Source organism: Daucus carota, chromosome 8 (assembly GCF_001625215.2).
Source record: "Daucus carota subsp. sativus chromosome 8, DH1 v3.0, whole genome shotgun sequence".
In the NCBI taxonomy this organism is placed as follows: domain Eukaryota; kingdom Viridiplantae; phylum Streptophyta; class Magnoliopsida; order Apiales; family Apiaceae; genus Daucus; species Daucus carota.
Genome location: NC_030388.2, coordinates 3,844,820 through 3,859,218, shown reverse-complemented (window position 1 = coordinate 3,859,218; position 14,399 = coordinate 3,844,820). Strand labels below are relative to the sequence as shown.

Sequence of the window (14,399 nt, the reverse complement as noted above, 5' to 3'; positions counted from 1 at the left end):
TCACGATAAAGAAGTTGTTTCTTGTCCATCTTCAAAATATCTGCAGGTTGTGGGATGTGTTCGAGGCATTGTGTGTCATGTGGAAAGAAATTTTGCTTGTGGAATCCAGCATTGCACCAATCTGTTGAATTTACTCTCCTAGCTAGGTTTCTGGTATGTTTCATAAACATTTTCTTGGGAGTGAACGTTTAAAGATTACGAGTCTAGGTTTTAGCAAGTTAGATAATAATTATAAAGTGGTAGTCTGTTATGCCCTGAATAAAACCCTTCTGGGGATGTACTATTCTTCAAATAGCGCCGAATGACAAGATTTCAAAATCCGTGAATATTTTTTTGACCCGGATAACACGACATTGCACAATTTGGATCATTTATCACCTTGCGTCATCACCGATGTTTCTCCCTATTGGGCCAATTGGTCGTCAATGTCCGACGATCATACGATCTTGAAAGTGGTAAAATTTGATATCGAAAAGGTTGAGTTGATTTCGCTTCCTGAATTTCAATATCTGGGTTCTGGGAATGTCCATGTTTTTACGAAGTTTAAGGATAAATTATGTTAGGTCCAATCAGACGTAGAAGGGGGGGGTTGAATACGTCTATACCAAATTCTTCGATTAATTCAATTGCGGAATATTACTGTTTAAGTCCAGTTAAATCAATCGTAAATAAACAACTCCAGCAAGTCGGGGAATATTCTTATATTAAAAATAATCCTCGGATGCTACAAACTCCAACACGAATATCGGCTGCAGAGACTACAAGCACTCCAATACAAACTCTCGACTAAAATGATATTCTAACTTTGCTCTCGAGAATGTGTATAGTGTGTGCACTTTACAAAGTGTGTAGTTGTTCTCAAATGAAAACACAAAGCTCTATTTATAGACTTTGGGGGACAAACTCAGCTTGTGCTTGCTCTTGGCGCAAGGAAGCTTTCAACCAATCAGAACAAAGCTTCCTCGTTCCTTGTATTGGCTTCCTTGCTCCAATCTAACTTTGTTAGATATAATTGATGATTACTAATGTTCTTAAAGTTTGTTTTAGAACAGGAGTGATCAGAGTTTAAGCTGGAAGCTGATCAGAGTTTGCTAAAGTCTGATCAGAGTTTACATAGTCAAGACTCATCAGAGTTTACACGTGGAAAGAGCTCAGAAGCGGATATACTTCAAGGAAGGATAGAAGCGGAGGAGTGATTTGCAGACTATGGAAACTAAACAGAAAACAGTAGCAATCTTTGATTGATAGAATACATAGCTGATTTATAGGATATCAAATCAGAGATTGATTTTGTAACTGTGTCTATATAAACACAGATTAGGGTTACTCTAGATGAGTGGAGTTATCGAGTATATTTTACAGAACCCTAGCAGCTCTTAGTGATAATATATAAATCACTGAGAGAGTTTTTGTAACCGATCAAGCTTTGTGAATAAGAGTTTACTGCTTTCAATCTCTTATATTGTCATACTGCGTTATTGATTGTGTTCACTATATTAACTTATATAGTGAGTTTATAGGACCTAACAAGTGGTATCAGAGCCAGGTCTGTTAAGATAACTACAGTGAGATCTTAATCACAATCATGTCTGAAAAATCACAAGCTTCGTCTTTTAGAGTTCCAGTCCTTAAGGCATCTGAATACCCAGTCTGGAAAGAGAGAATGATTATATTTCTAGACTCTGTCGATCCAGAATACCTTGACAGGATCTATGATGGACCACATATGCCCACCAAGCTCTCTGTTGGGCTTGCAGATGAACCTCAGAAGATGGTTCCAAAAGACAAGAAAGATTATACCCCTGAGGACATCTTGTCAATTGGTAAAGACTCAAAGGTGAAACACCTTCTGCACAGTGCCCTTGATAATGCAATGTCTAATAGGGTGATTGGGTGCAAAACTGCTAAACAAATCTGGGATGCTCTGGAAACCAGATGTCAGGGAACTCAAGCCATCAAGAAGAACAGAAAAACCATCCTTACACAGGAGTATGAGCACTTTGACTCAAAATCTGGTGAGTCATTGACAGATCTGTATGACAGATTTGTCAAACTGTTGAATGACTTATCTCTGGTGAACAAGGAATATGATCTTGAAGACTCAAACCTCAAATTCCTTCTGGCTCTTCCTGAAAAATGGGATTTGAAAGTCACTACAATAAGAGACAATCTTGATCTTGGAGAAATGTCTCTTGATGATGTTTTTGGAAGACTGAAGACTCATGAACTTGAGATGGAGCAGAGGAGCAAACGTCATGGAGGCAAATCAAAGTCTGTTGCTCTGAAAGTTCAAGAGGAAGCTGCTAAGAGCAAAGGAAAAGCTCATGTCACAAAGTCTGACATTGAATCATCAAACTCTGATGACTCCAACTCTGATGTTCCCTCAGACTCTGAAGACAGTGATGATGAGATGATGCAGTTAGCAGCATTGATGGTGAAAAGCTTCAAGAAGTTGGCTTACAAAAAGTTCAACAAAGGCAAAAGTTTCTCAAGGAAAGACAGAAACTCTGACAGAGTTTATGATAAGAAGAACTTCAGGAAAAATGAGGGCAAGGAAGGAAAAGCTGGAAAAGCTGACAAGTATACCTGTTTCAACTGTGGTGAAAAGGGTCACTTTGCATCTGAATGCAAGAAAGCCAAGAAAGAAAAGGAAAAAGCCTTTATCACCAAGAAAGGAAGCTGGACAGATACATCTGATTTAGAGGAAGAAGTCAATTATGCTCTGATGGCAAACACTGACAACAACTCTGAATCTACTGCTAAGGTACCTCATTCTACTCTTGCCTTTGATACTGAAGATATAACTGAGTTAAGATTGTTCCTTAAAACTTTGCATATCAGCTTTAGAGATCAGACTTTAGAGAATGAAAGATTAAAATCTGAAACTCTAAGTGTAAAGAAAAGGAATGATTATCTAGAAAAAGAATTAGTTCAGATGTTAGAAGTTCAGAAAGAGAGAGATGATGCAGTCATTGTCAAGGATGAACTATTAAAGAGGTATACATCTCTTCAATCAGAACTTGCTAAGGAAAGGGATATTATTAAAACATGGACTAATTCAGGCAAAACCACTCAGGATATCTTAGGTAGTGGAAACTGGAAGAAAGGACTAGGTTACACTGATAACACAGAAGCTGAGTCATCAAAAACAGAGTTTGTTAAAACTCAAAAACCTAAGGTTAAACCTGTTAAATTTGTGGCTGAATCCTCTAAGTCTAAACAGAGTAGACCAGAATCAGAGATTAACAGCAATTTAAAATCTGATAAGCCCAAACAGGTTAACATAGGACTGATGACTCAGAAACAGCTTAAGCATAAGCTTAAAGAGGTAAAGTCTGATAACAAAGACATAGAGCCTAGGAAAAATAGAAATGGCAAGGTTGGAATAGACAAGAGTAATAACTACATGCCTATTCCAAATGCACCTAGGAAGACATGCCATAACTGTGGAAATACTAATCATCTTGCTAATTTTTGCAGGAAGAACAAGGACATTAACTCCTTACCTACAAAGTCTGGAGTTAGAAAAAGTAGTATTAGATATAAACCACAAGATCCATGTTTTCATTGTGGTAGTTTATGGCATTCTATTTATACTTGCAAAGAATATCATAGTTTGTATTATGATTATTATCAATTGAAACCTTCTTTGAAAAAGGTTAATAAAAACTCTGCAAGTACAAAATCTGTTTCTAGTACAAACTCTGTTCCAAAGTCTGTTAGCTCAAACTCTGATAATAATAATTCCGCTGCAAAAGCTAACAAACTTAATAAGGCCAAGGGATCCAAGCAAGTCTGGGTCCTTAAAACTAACAATTAGTGGTCTTTGTGATTGCAGGGCAACAGGAAGAATATCCTAGTCTTGGACAGTGGATGTTCAGGACACATGACTGGAAATAAGGCCCTGCTGTCAGAGTTTGTGGAGAAAGCTGGCCCAAGTGTTTCTTATGGAGATGGCAACATAGGAAGGATTCTGGGATATGGCAACATCAATCTTGGAAATGTCATCATCTCAAATGTAGCTCTTGTTCAAGGGCTAAAACACAATTTACTCTCTGTCAGTCAGATCTGTGACAGAGGATATCATGTTGATTTCTATGAAGAACACAGTGAGATAGTAAGCAAGTCAACAGGCAAGGTGGCAGTGATTGCTCACAGACATGGAAACATTTATGAAATCAACTTGCCTACAAACTCTGAAGGAAAAGCAATTTGCTTATCTACAAGAATCTCTGCAGAAGAAAGTTGGAAGTGGCATAAGAAGCTCTCACATCTCGATTTCAACTCCATAAATGAACTTATAAAGAAAAAGCTTGTGAGAGGACTCCCTGAATCACTACTCACTTCAGATGGTCTATGTGATTCATGTCAAAAGGCCAAGCAGAGAAAGACATCCTTCAAGAGTAAGACTGAATTCTCAATAAAAAGCCATATCATCTTCTACATGTTGATCTATTTGGACCAGTTAATGTATCATCCATTGCAAGGAAGAAATATGCTCTTGTCATTGTTAATGAGTATACTAGATACACTTGGGTATATTTTCTTCAATCTAAAGATGAAACAGCTTTGCATCTGATGGATCATGTGAAGCAACTGGACCATGGATCTGAAGACAAAGTAAAGATCATTAGAAGTGATAATGGAACTGAGTTCAGAAATTCAACAATGGAAGAGTTCTGCAAAGAAAGAGGTGTAGTGCAACAATATTCTGCACCTGGAACACCACAGCAAAATGGTGTAGTTGAAAGGAAAAACAGGACTCTAATAGAAGCTGCCAGAACTAAGCTTGATGAGGCTAAATTACCTACTTATTTCTGGGCAGAAGCTGTTCAAACAGCTTGTTTCACTCAAAATGCAACACTGATTAATAAGCATGGCAAGACCCCATATGAGATGGTGAAGAAAAAGAAGCCAAATCTGAAGTACTTTCATGTATTTGGGTGCAAATGCTTTGTATTGAAGACTCATCCAGAACAGCTTACCAAGTTTGATTTAAAAGCTGATGAAGGCATTTTTGTAGGTTATCCTCTGACAACAAAGGCCTTCAGAGTCTATAATCTGAGAACCAAGGTGATCATGGAATCCATACATGTGTCATTTGATGACAAGAGAATTATGGGTTTAGCAGATATGGATGATCATGAAGAACTGCATTTTGAAAATGAAGAAATATTCTCTGATTCGACAAACTCTGATGAACAGTCAAACTCTGACTGTGAGCAAAATACAGCAAACTCTGGTGAAAATTTACAAGTTCATGATGATGAAGCATATGTTGAGGGGGAGCATCAGAATGTTTCAGACTCTACCCAAGACTCAAACTCATCAGAGAATGCTGACTCAAACTCATCAGAGAATACTGATTCAAACTCTGATAGCACAAATTCAGGGGGAGCTACAGAGAATGATCAACAGAATCAAGAGAGCATGGATCAAGGGGGAGGATCCAATGATGAAAGTAGCCAACTTCCACATGCTAGGAAGTGGACAAAATCTCATACACCTGATTTGATAATTGGAAATCCAGAAGCAGGTGTGCAAACAAGGACAGCTACAGCAAATGAGTGTTTACATCATTGCTTTCTGTCACAAACAGAACCTAAAAAGGTGGAGGAAGCGCTTCAAGATGCTGACTGGATTCAAGCAATGCAAGAAGAGCTAAATGAGTTTGAGAGAAATAAAGTCTGGACCCTAGTACCAAGACCTAAAGATAGATCCATAGTTGGTACAAAATGGGTTTTCAGAAACAAAACTGATAGTGAAGGTGTCATTACAAGGAATAAAGCAAGACTTGTGGCAAAAGGGTATTCACAACAGGAAGGTATTGATTATGATGAGACTTTTGCTCCAGTTGCAAGATTGGAGGCAATTAGAATATTTCTGGCCTATGCTGCTCACAAGAAGTTCAAAGTATTCCAGATGGATGTCAAGAGTGCTTTTCTTAATGGGAAACTGGATGAAGAGGTATATGTTGAACAACCTGTGACACCCTCAGATCCGGGGGTCTGGATCTGGTGCCACGTGTAAATAAAAATAATTTAAAACCTATAGTTTTGAGCCACTGAAAGAAAAACAATTTAAAACCTGTATTTTTGGAAGAAAGTAAAAACAAGTATTTCTAAACCTGGATATTATTTTTTTTTTAAAAGAAGGTCTTTAATTCAAAATCAATTTCACCCCCTGAAAACAGGATCGCACACAGGCTACAGCATTGAAATCAGAAACTAAAACTATAAAATCTTATTTACAAATTAAACAACATTATCAGCTAAACCTCGATAAGAAGAGTAGCTGATAACCAAATAAACAAATCTAATTTCCAACTGAATTGAATTGCAGAACTCCAACTGCATCTAGTCTTAATGACATCGTCCTAAATACTCTACCTGTCCATCTGCTTGAAACTCAACCACTTGCAATCCTTGCCTAGTCTTAAGTGAATCATCTTTATTCCTAGCTGAAAAGGGTTAGAAGGAATAGCAAGAATGAGCAATAATGCTCAGCAAGAATAACAAAATGAAATTGATATTTGTTGTACAGCAATGCCATAATAAAGAAGTGAAAATATTTAAAACTGCAGAAATGAATGTATAAGCAAATATCTCTTGAAGGCAGGGTAACTTCTTTTTAAACTATTCACAATTTTATTGGGCTTTAAAAATAATTGGACACCTGGCTATAACAGATGATCAGTCATGCTATAGTCCATAAACCAAGCTTATTCAGCAAGGTTGACAAATATTACGAATTCCGGTAATCCGGGCTTAAGGAGCCACCTTTCACGCTGGGCCGGTGCCCGAGCCTCTTACGCAAAAACAACCCAATAGTTTAATTTTTAAAACAATCTGCAGTTCCATCATGTAATTCAAGAGCCAGAATAACATTTTGTTAAAACAATTTCTTTATGCATATCATAGTGTAGAGTTGATACCAAAAGTGTTATCCGTTCAACCAAAAAGTTTAAAAGTACTAGATATGCTTCACAAGAAAGTAATTGCAAATAATTTGAATCATGATATAAAGAAGGTTTTAGTATCTATAGGTACTAGAGGAGTAGGGTAGAAATACTTGCTTCTAAATTGCGAGAGAAGGTAGAAGTACTTGCCTTAACTCCAAAGTTTAGCTCAGATTCCTAGTAACACTATATACCGCATAATCATTCCTTTCTGCCAGCTTCTGACACACTTTTATCTATAACAAATCTCCGTCCTACTTCAACTTGTAACATTCTGCTTGGCTATTTCTGAATACCCCTTTCAATCACTTCTCGATTAATGCCTCGGTCAATGTCTTCAATTCTATACGATGATAAAATAGTATTTCAGTCGTCGGATTAGACATATTGACTAACCCTGAATTGCATTAAGACCTATATATATATCTACCCTTCGCATATACATACCACAGTCACATAAACACATAGCACATAGTTGTACAAACAACCCTTTTTATAGGCATTAAATCCATATAATTTCTAACGAAAATTCGGCAGCATCTCCTCTGTTTATAAGCTTATCCACCTGTTTGCAATGCCAACAACCAACCAATACTATTGCTAACACATGAATTATTAATATAAAAAGATCCCTTGACTTGCAGTAAACACATAAGAAAATCTGTCTTGACTTGTAGTAAACATATAATAAAATCTTTTAGCAGGATTGCTAACTTGTTATACGCAAAACACTTTTAATTAGATATACAAGGTTAACCGAGCCAATCAATGTAATAATCAATCATATGCAATTAGTCAAGTATAACCTCATACTATGCACTAGCAAAGAAAGAAAAATAGAACAAATAGTTCAAACAGCCCTCGGTCTATGATTTTTAATAAATTGAAAAATTATCTTTTTAATACGAAATTTTTATGAGACACTCCTAAATATTATTCCAACCTACAGTAAAATTTTCAGAAAGAAAATCCAAGTTTAAAGCTGTAAAACAGAGCCTGGAACAGGACAAACCTGCCCAGAATTTTCAGCACCATGCTATACTAAAACGGTCATATCTCCTAGCTCGCTAATCGAATCGATTCGGTTCTTTCGCGCACATAAACTAGACTCTAAGGAGCACATAACCACACAAATATTAAGCATATAATTCAACTCTATGATCCCAGAGTTGTAATTCAAAACAGATCAACAGCAATCTAGAATTCAACCGAATATGTGTAAATCAAAATTTTTTTTTAGCCCAATACTTAAACTCTTAAAACACCACTTTGAAAACATTTACAAAAATCTCAGACCTTAAAGCTTGAATACTCAGTTATATATTCCCATAATTCAAGTACCCAAGTCATCCGATTACACTACTAATTGGCGCACTATTTATAATCAACTTACAACAACCAATTCAAATATCAATTAAGCACACAATTCAATCATACGATTACTAACACCAATCTCAATCTCAAAAATTCAATCAACCTTCAAATTTCAAAAACCAGCATATAATCAGTTTATATACATACAAGCACACATAAATCGATTATATAAATCAATTTAATCCATATAAACACAACACCACATGTATATATACGTTTATATAGAACTGATTTGACAAAGAGAAATTAAGCTTTACACCCACTGATTTATAATTGGTGCAGGGCTATGGTGGTCGCCGGAAAGAGGTGGCAGCGGCATAACGGCATAATTCGGCGGCTGCAGGGAAGGGACGGTGATGCCAAGAAAGAGAGGAAGATGGGTGAGAAAAGAAAGAGGAGCGGAGAGGGCGAGATGGAGGATTTCACAGGGAGAGAGAGAGAGAGATTGAGAGGCTGATGTATATAAAATGAAGAAAAGGGATGGCGGTGGTGAAAAGCAGGGCACGTGGTTTGGCCAAAGGCTGCCACGTTTTAATTTAAGCTGAATAATCATCCAAACACCCGCTATTTAGTTGATTTACGGGATAACTCGCATTAAAACTTTCTCGAAAAATTAACAAACTAATTTTATAAATTACCGAATATTATAAAACTAATAAAATAAAAGTTTCAAGATTTATAGAGCATTTTCAAAATTTATACAAAATTAAGAAGTTAGCTGCGTTTAGAAACTAATTAAAAATCATGTCCTTGTAGAAATTGGATTTTTAATATTTTAAAAACTTCTAAACATATTTATGATCACTATTGAGCAATTAAAATAATTTTTGAAATTATCTTTGTATTTTTACAAAAATAAATATCCATTTAAGAGGATAATAAATTTCAATAAAACAATACAGTAATATTAAAAGTAAAAATAAATGCACACACAGACATAATAGTAGACAACTAATTCAATTAAATCTCGTAACATATAATTGTACAATCAACAGATATTTTCTCATAATCACAATGACTAGGAAAATAATTTAAACAAATATTTCTGAAAATTATCAAACTAGAATAAAATATTGAAATTTATTCCTCATTTGTCTCGAATAATCATGAATAAAAATAATAAAATAATTTCTGAAAATCCGGGTCGTCACAATCTACCCCCCTTAAAAAGGATTCCGTCCTCGGAATCAGCGATAAGAAAACTAGGGCGTACGATCCCTTTAATCCATAATACTCCTTTCTGATATAACCAGCATTGTCATTCGCTTTCATCCCTAGTGCTTCTTTCTACAAAGTCTTAATTCATATTGGCAACTCGGTTGGCATACCTCCAACTATTAGAGATTACAAGAATCTTGAAGGTAAAAGATATGACAGATTTCACATATTGGAGCAAGTGTTACGTGATTGAAATAAATGAATAACTGAGAGATCAATATGGTCTATAGAACTCGGTGTTGCGTGTCTAATTTAAGACACCACTAAAGGTAGTTAACCTTCTTGTAATGTACAACACACACAAATGATGGCGTCCCATCCAACTCCTATCACACAGACAGGTAGTCCTTGTGTCCCCTATAGGTAGGGTTGTTCATCTCAGTTAGAGTAGAAAATATGAAAGGGTTCGAAATTACCAAGATTGAATAGATTCTAAAGGTGTGACAGTAAGCACAAGTATCATTCGAGAACTCGAGTGAAAGGTAAAAATATACTCTTTATCAATTTTTTTTTTTTTTTTTTTTGAAAGTGATGTCAGAACAAATCATTGATGGGGAAAGAAATCAATATATCAACAATGAGGAAGGTATTGCCAGGATTCTCACAGATGTCTTCTTGATCGATTCTTTTGATGACTCGTTCTGATTCTAGTGATTCTTCTTGACGTTTTAGTGACCACTTGCATATATTATCGTTGACTAGTAATAGCCTCTGAAGATCCCATCATTGATATCGTTGTCGGTCAAAAGTCTTATCCAACTTTATACAATCATCACCATAGGGCGTTGACGTCTTAACTCACACATAAGTACTAGATCGAATAATCTAACACGAACTCTACGTAGCTCTAACGCTCACTACTTAACTATATACAAAGTTGTAAACTCGGACTTGTTAACACCTCTATTCTTTCACCAATTCTAGATATCTCTGACAAGAATCAAAAGGTGACTCTTCAAATAATACTCAACACTTGGAAGATACTATAAAGGATACATTAGACTGTGTGAGAATCTCTACTGGTTCTAGCTTGAAGGTTCTGTTGATAGGTCTAACTTTGACCCTCTTACAATGATATAAATCTGAATTGGTCAATAAACTAGGCCACTAGGGACTGGAAGAACTAGAATTAGGAATTGTTGTGTCTATAACCATAATCACTTAAACATAATCGTTTAGCTTCATTTTATTATGCTCAAAAGGACTATCCCCAAATAGTCTTACGATACCTCTATATGAGGTTACACCACTAATCTGAACTTACCTATATGTGAGGTTTCACTTAACGTGTCTATCTTATTAGACAAGTTACAACCTACATTCTGATTTCAATAACTTATAACCTGTAGCTCTGATACCAACTGTGACACCCTCAGATCCGGGGGTCTGGATCTGGTGCCACGTGTAAATAAAAATAATTTAAAACCTATAGTTTTGAGCCACTGAAAGAAAAACAATTTAAAACCTGTATTTTTGGAAGAAAGTAAAAACAAGTATTTCTAAACCTGGATATTATTTTTTTTTTAAAAGAAGGTCTTTAATTCAAAATCAATTTCACCCCCTGAAAACAGGATCGCACACAGGCTACAGCATTGAAATCAGAAACTAAAACTATAAAATCTTATTTACAAATTAAACAACATTATCAGCTAAACCTCGATAAGAAGAGTAGCTGATAACCAAATAAACAAATCTAATTTCCAACTGAATTGAATTGCAGAACTCCAACTGCATCTAGTCTTAATGACATCGTCCTAAATACTCTACCTGTCCATCTGCTTGAAACTCAACCACTTGCAATCCTTGCCTAGTCTTAAGTGAATCATCTTTATTCCTAGCTGAAAAGGGTTAGAAGGAATAGCAAGAATGAGCAATAATGCTCAGCAAGAATAACAAAATGAAATTGATATTTGTTGTACAGCAATGCCATAATAAAGAAGTGAAAATATTTAAAACTGCAGAAATGAATGTATAAGCAAATATCTCTTGAAGGCAGGGTAACTTCTTTTTAAACTATTCACAATTTTATTGGGCTTTAAAAATAATTGGACACCTGGCTATAACAGATGATCAGTCATGCTATAGTCCATAAACCAAGCTTATTCAGCAAGGTTGACAAATATTACGAATTCCGGTAATCCGGGCTTAAGGAGCCACCTTTCACGCTGGGCCGGTGCCCGAGCCTCTTACGCAAAAACAACCCAATAGTTTAATTTTTAAAACAATCTGCAGTTCCATCATGTAATTCAAGAGCCAGAATAACATTTTGTTAAAACAATTTCTTTATGCATATCATAGTGTAGAGTTGATACCAAAAGTGTTATCCGTTCAACCAAAAAGTTTAAAAGTACTAGATATGCTTCACAAGAAAGTAATTGCAAATAATTTGAATCATGATATAAAGAAGGTTTTAGTATCTATAGGTACTAGAGGAGTAGGGTAGAAATACTTGCTTCTAAATTGCGAGAGAAGGTAGAAGTACTTGCCTTAACTCCAAAGTTTAGCTCAGATTCCTAGTAACACTATATACCGCATAATCATTCCTTTCTGCCAGCTTCTGACACACTTTTATCTATAACAAATCTCCGTCCTACTTCAACTTGTAACATTCTGCTTGGCTATTTCTGAATACCCCTTTCAATCACTTCTCGATTAATGCCTCGGTCAATGTCTTCAATTCTATACGATGATAAAATAGTATTTCAGTCGTCGGATTAGACATATTGACTAACCCTGAATTGCATTAAGACCTATATATATATCTACCCTTCGCATATACATACCACAGTCACATAAACACATAGCACATAGTTGTACAAACAACCCTTTTTATAGGCATTAAATCCATATAATTTCTAACGAAAATTCGGCAGCATCTCCTCTGTTTATAAGCTTATCCACCTGTTTGCAATGCCAACAACCAACCAATACTATTGCTAACACATGAATTATTAATATAAAAAGATCCCTTGACTTGCAGTAAACACATAAGAAAATCTGTCTTGACTTGTAGTAAACATATAATAAAATCTTTTAGCAGGATTGCTAACTTGTTATACGCAAAACACTTTTAATTAGATATACAAGGTTAACCGAGCCAATCAATGTAATAATCAATCATATGCAATTAGTCAAGTATAACCTCATACTATGCACTAGCAAAGAAAGAAAAATAGAACAAATAGTTCAAACAGCCCTCGGTCTATGATTTTTAATAAATTGAAAAATTATCTTTTTAATACGAAATTTTTATGAGACACTCCTAAATATTATTCCAACCTACAGTAAAATTTTCAGAAAGAAAATCCAAGTTTAAAGCTGTAAAACAGAGCCTGGAACAGGACAAACCTGCCCAGAATTTTCAGCACCATGCTATACTAAAACGGTCATATCTCCTAGCTCGCTAATCGAATCGATTCGGTTCTTTCGCGCACATAAACTAGACTCTAAGGAGCACATAACCACACAAATATTAAGCATATAATTCAACTCTATGATCCCAGAGTTGTAATTCAAAACAGATCAACAGCAATCTAGAATTCAACCGAATATGTGTAAATCAAAATTTTTTTTTAGCCCAATACTTAAACTCTTAAAACACCACTTTGAAAACATTTACAAAAATCTCAGACCTTAAAGCTTGAATACTCAGTTATATATTCCCATAATTCAAGTACCCAAGTCATCCGATTACACTACTAATTGGCGCACTATTTATAATCAACTTACAACAACCAATTCAAATATCAATTAAGCACACAATTCAATCATACGATTACTAACACCAATCTCAATCTCAAAAATTCAATCAACCTTCAAATTTCAAAAACCAGCATATAATCAGTTTATATACATACAAGCACACATAAATCGATTATATAAATCAATTTAATCCATATAAACACAACACCACATGTATATATACGTTTATATAGAACTGATTTGACAAAGAGAAATTAAGCTTTACACCCACTGATTTATAATTGGTGCAGGGCTATGGTGGTCGCCGGAAAGAGGTGGCAGCGGCATAACGGCATAATTCGGCGGCTGCAGGGAAGGGACGGTGATGCCAAGAAAGAGAGGAAGATGGGTGAGAAAAGAAAGAGGAGCGGAGAGGGCGAGATGGAGGATTTCACAGGGAGAGAGAGAGAGATTGAGAGGCTGATGTATATAAAATGAAGAAAAGGGATGGCGGTGGTGAAAAGCAGGGCACGTGGTTTGGCCAAAGGCTGCCACGTTTTAATTTAAGCTGAATAATCATCCAAACACCCGCTATTTAGTTGATTTACGGGATAACTCGCATTAAAACTTTCTCGAAAAATTAACAAACTAATTTTATAAATTACCGAATATTATAAAACTAATAAAATAAAAGTTTCAAGATTTATAGAGCATTTTCAAAATTTATACAAAATTAAGAAGTTAGCTGCGTTTAGAAACTAATTAAAAATCATGTCCTTGTAGAAATTGGATTTTTAATATTTTAAAAACTTCTAAACATATTTATGATCACTATTGAGCAATTAAAATAATTTTTGAAATTATCTTTGTATTTTTACAAAAATAAATATCCATTTAAGAGGATAATAAATTTCAATAAAACAATACAGTAATATTAAAAGTAAAAATAAATGCACACACAGACATAATAGTAGACAACTAATTCAATTAAATCTCGTAACATATAATTGTACAATCAACAGATATTTTCTCATAATCACAATGACTAGGAAAATAATTTAAACAAATATTTCTGAAAATTATCAAACTAGAATAAAATATTGAAATTTATTCCTCATTTGTCTCGAATAATCATGAATAAAAATAATAAAATAATTTCTGAAAATCC

General features: G+C 35.1%; 1 long non-coding RNA gene across 4 annotated transcripts; it reads right to left on the bottom strand.

The window, feature by feature from the left end:
* Nucleotides 1–6,214: 6,214 nt before the first annotated feature.
* LOC135148334 (uncharacterized) lies at nt 6,215–13,715 on the bottom strand. 4 transcript variants are annotated; one of them, XR_010286381.1, is made up of 3 exons: nt 13,520–13,715; nt 12,037–12,229; nt 6,215–7,301 (listed from the first exon to the last, which is right to left on the bottom strand). It is a non-coding gene; the product is annotated as an uncharacterized LOC135148334 (long non-coding RNA). The 4 variants fall into 4 exon arrangements; XR_010286380.1 differs by having other exon boundaries at nt 13,524–13,714; XR_010286379.1 differs by lacking the exon at nt 13,520–13,715 and having other exon boundaries at nt 6,215–6,456; nt 7,105–7,301; nt 12,037–13,135.
* Between the last annotated feature and the right edge of the window lie 684 nt (nt 13,716–14,399).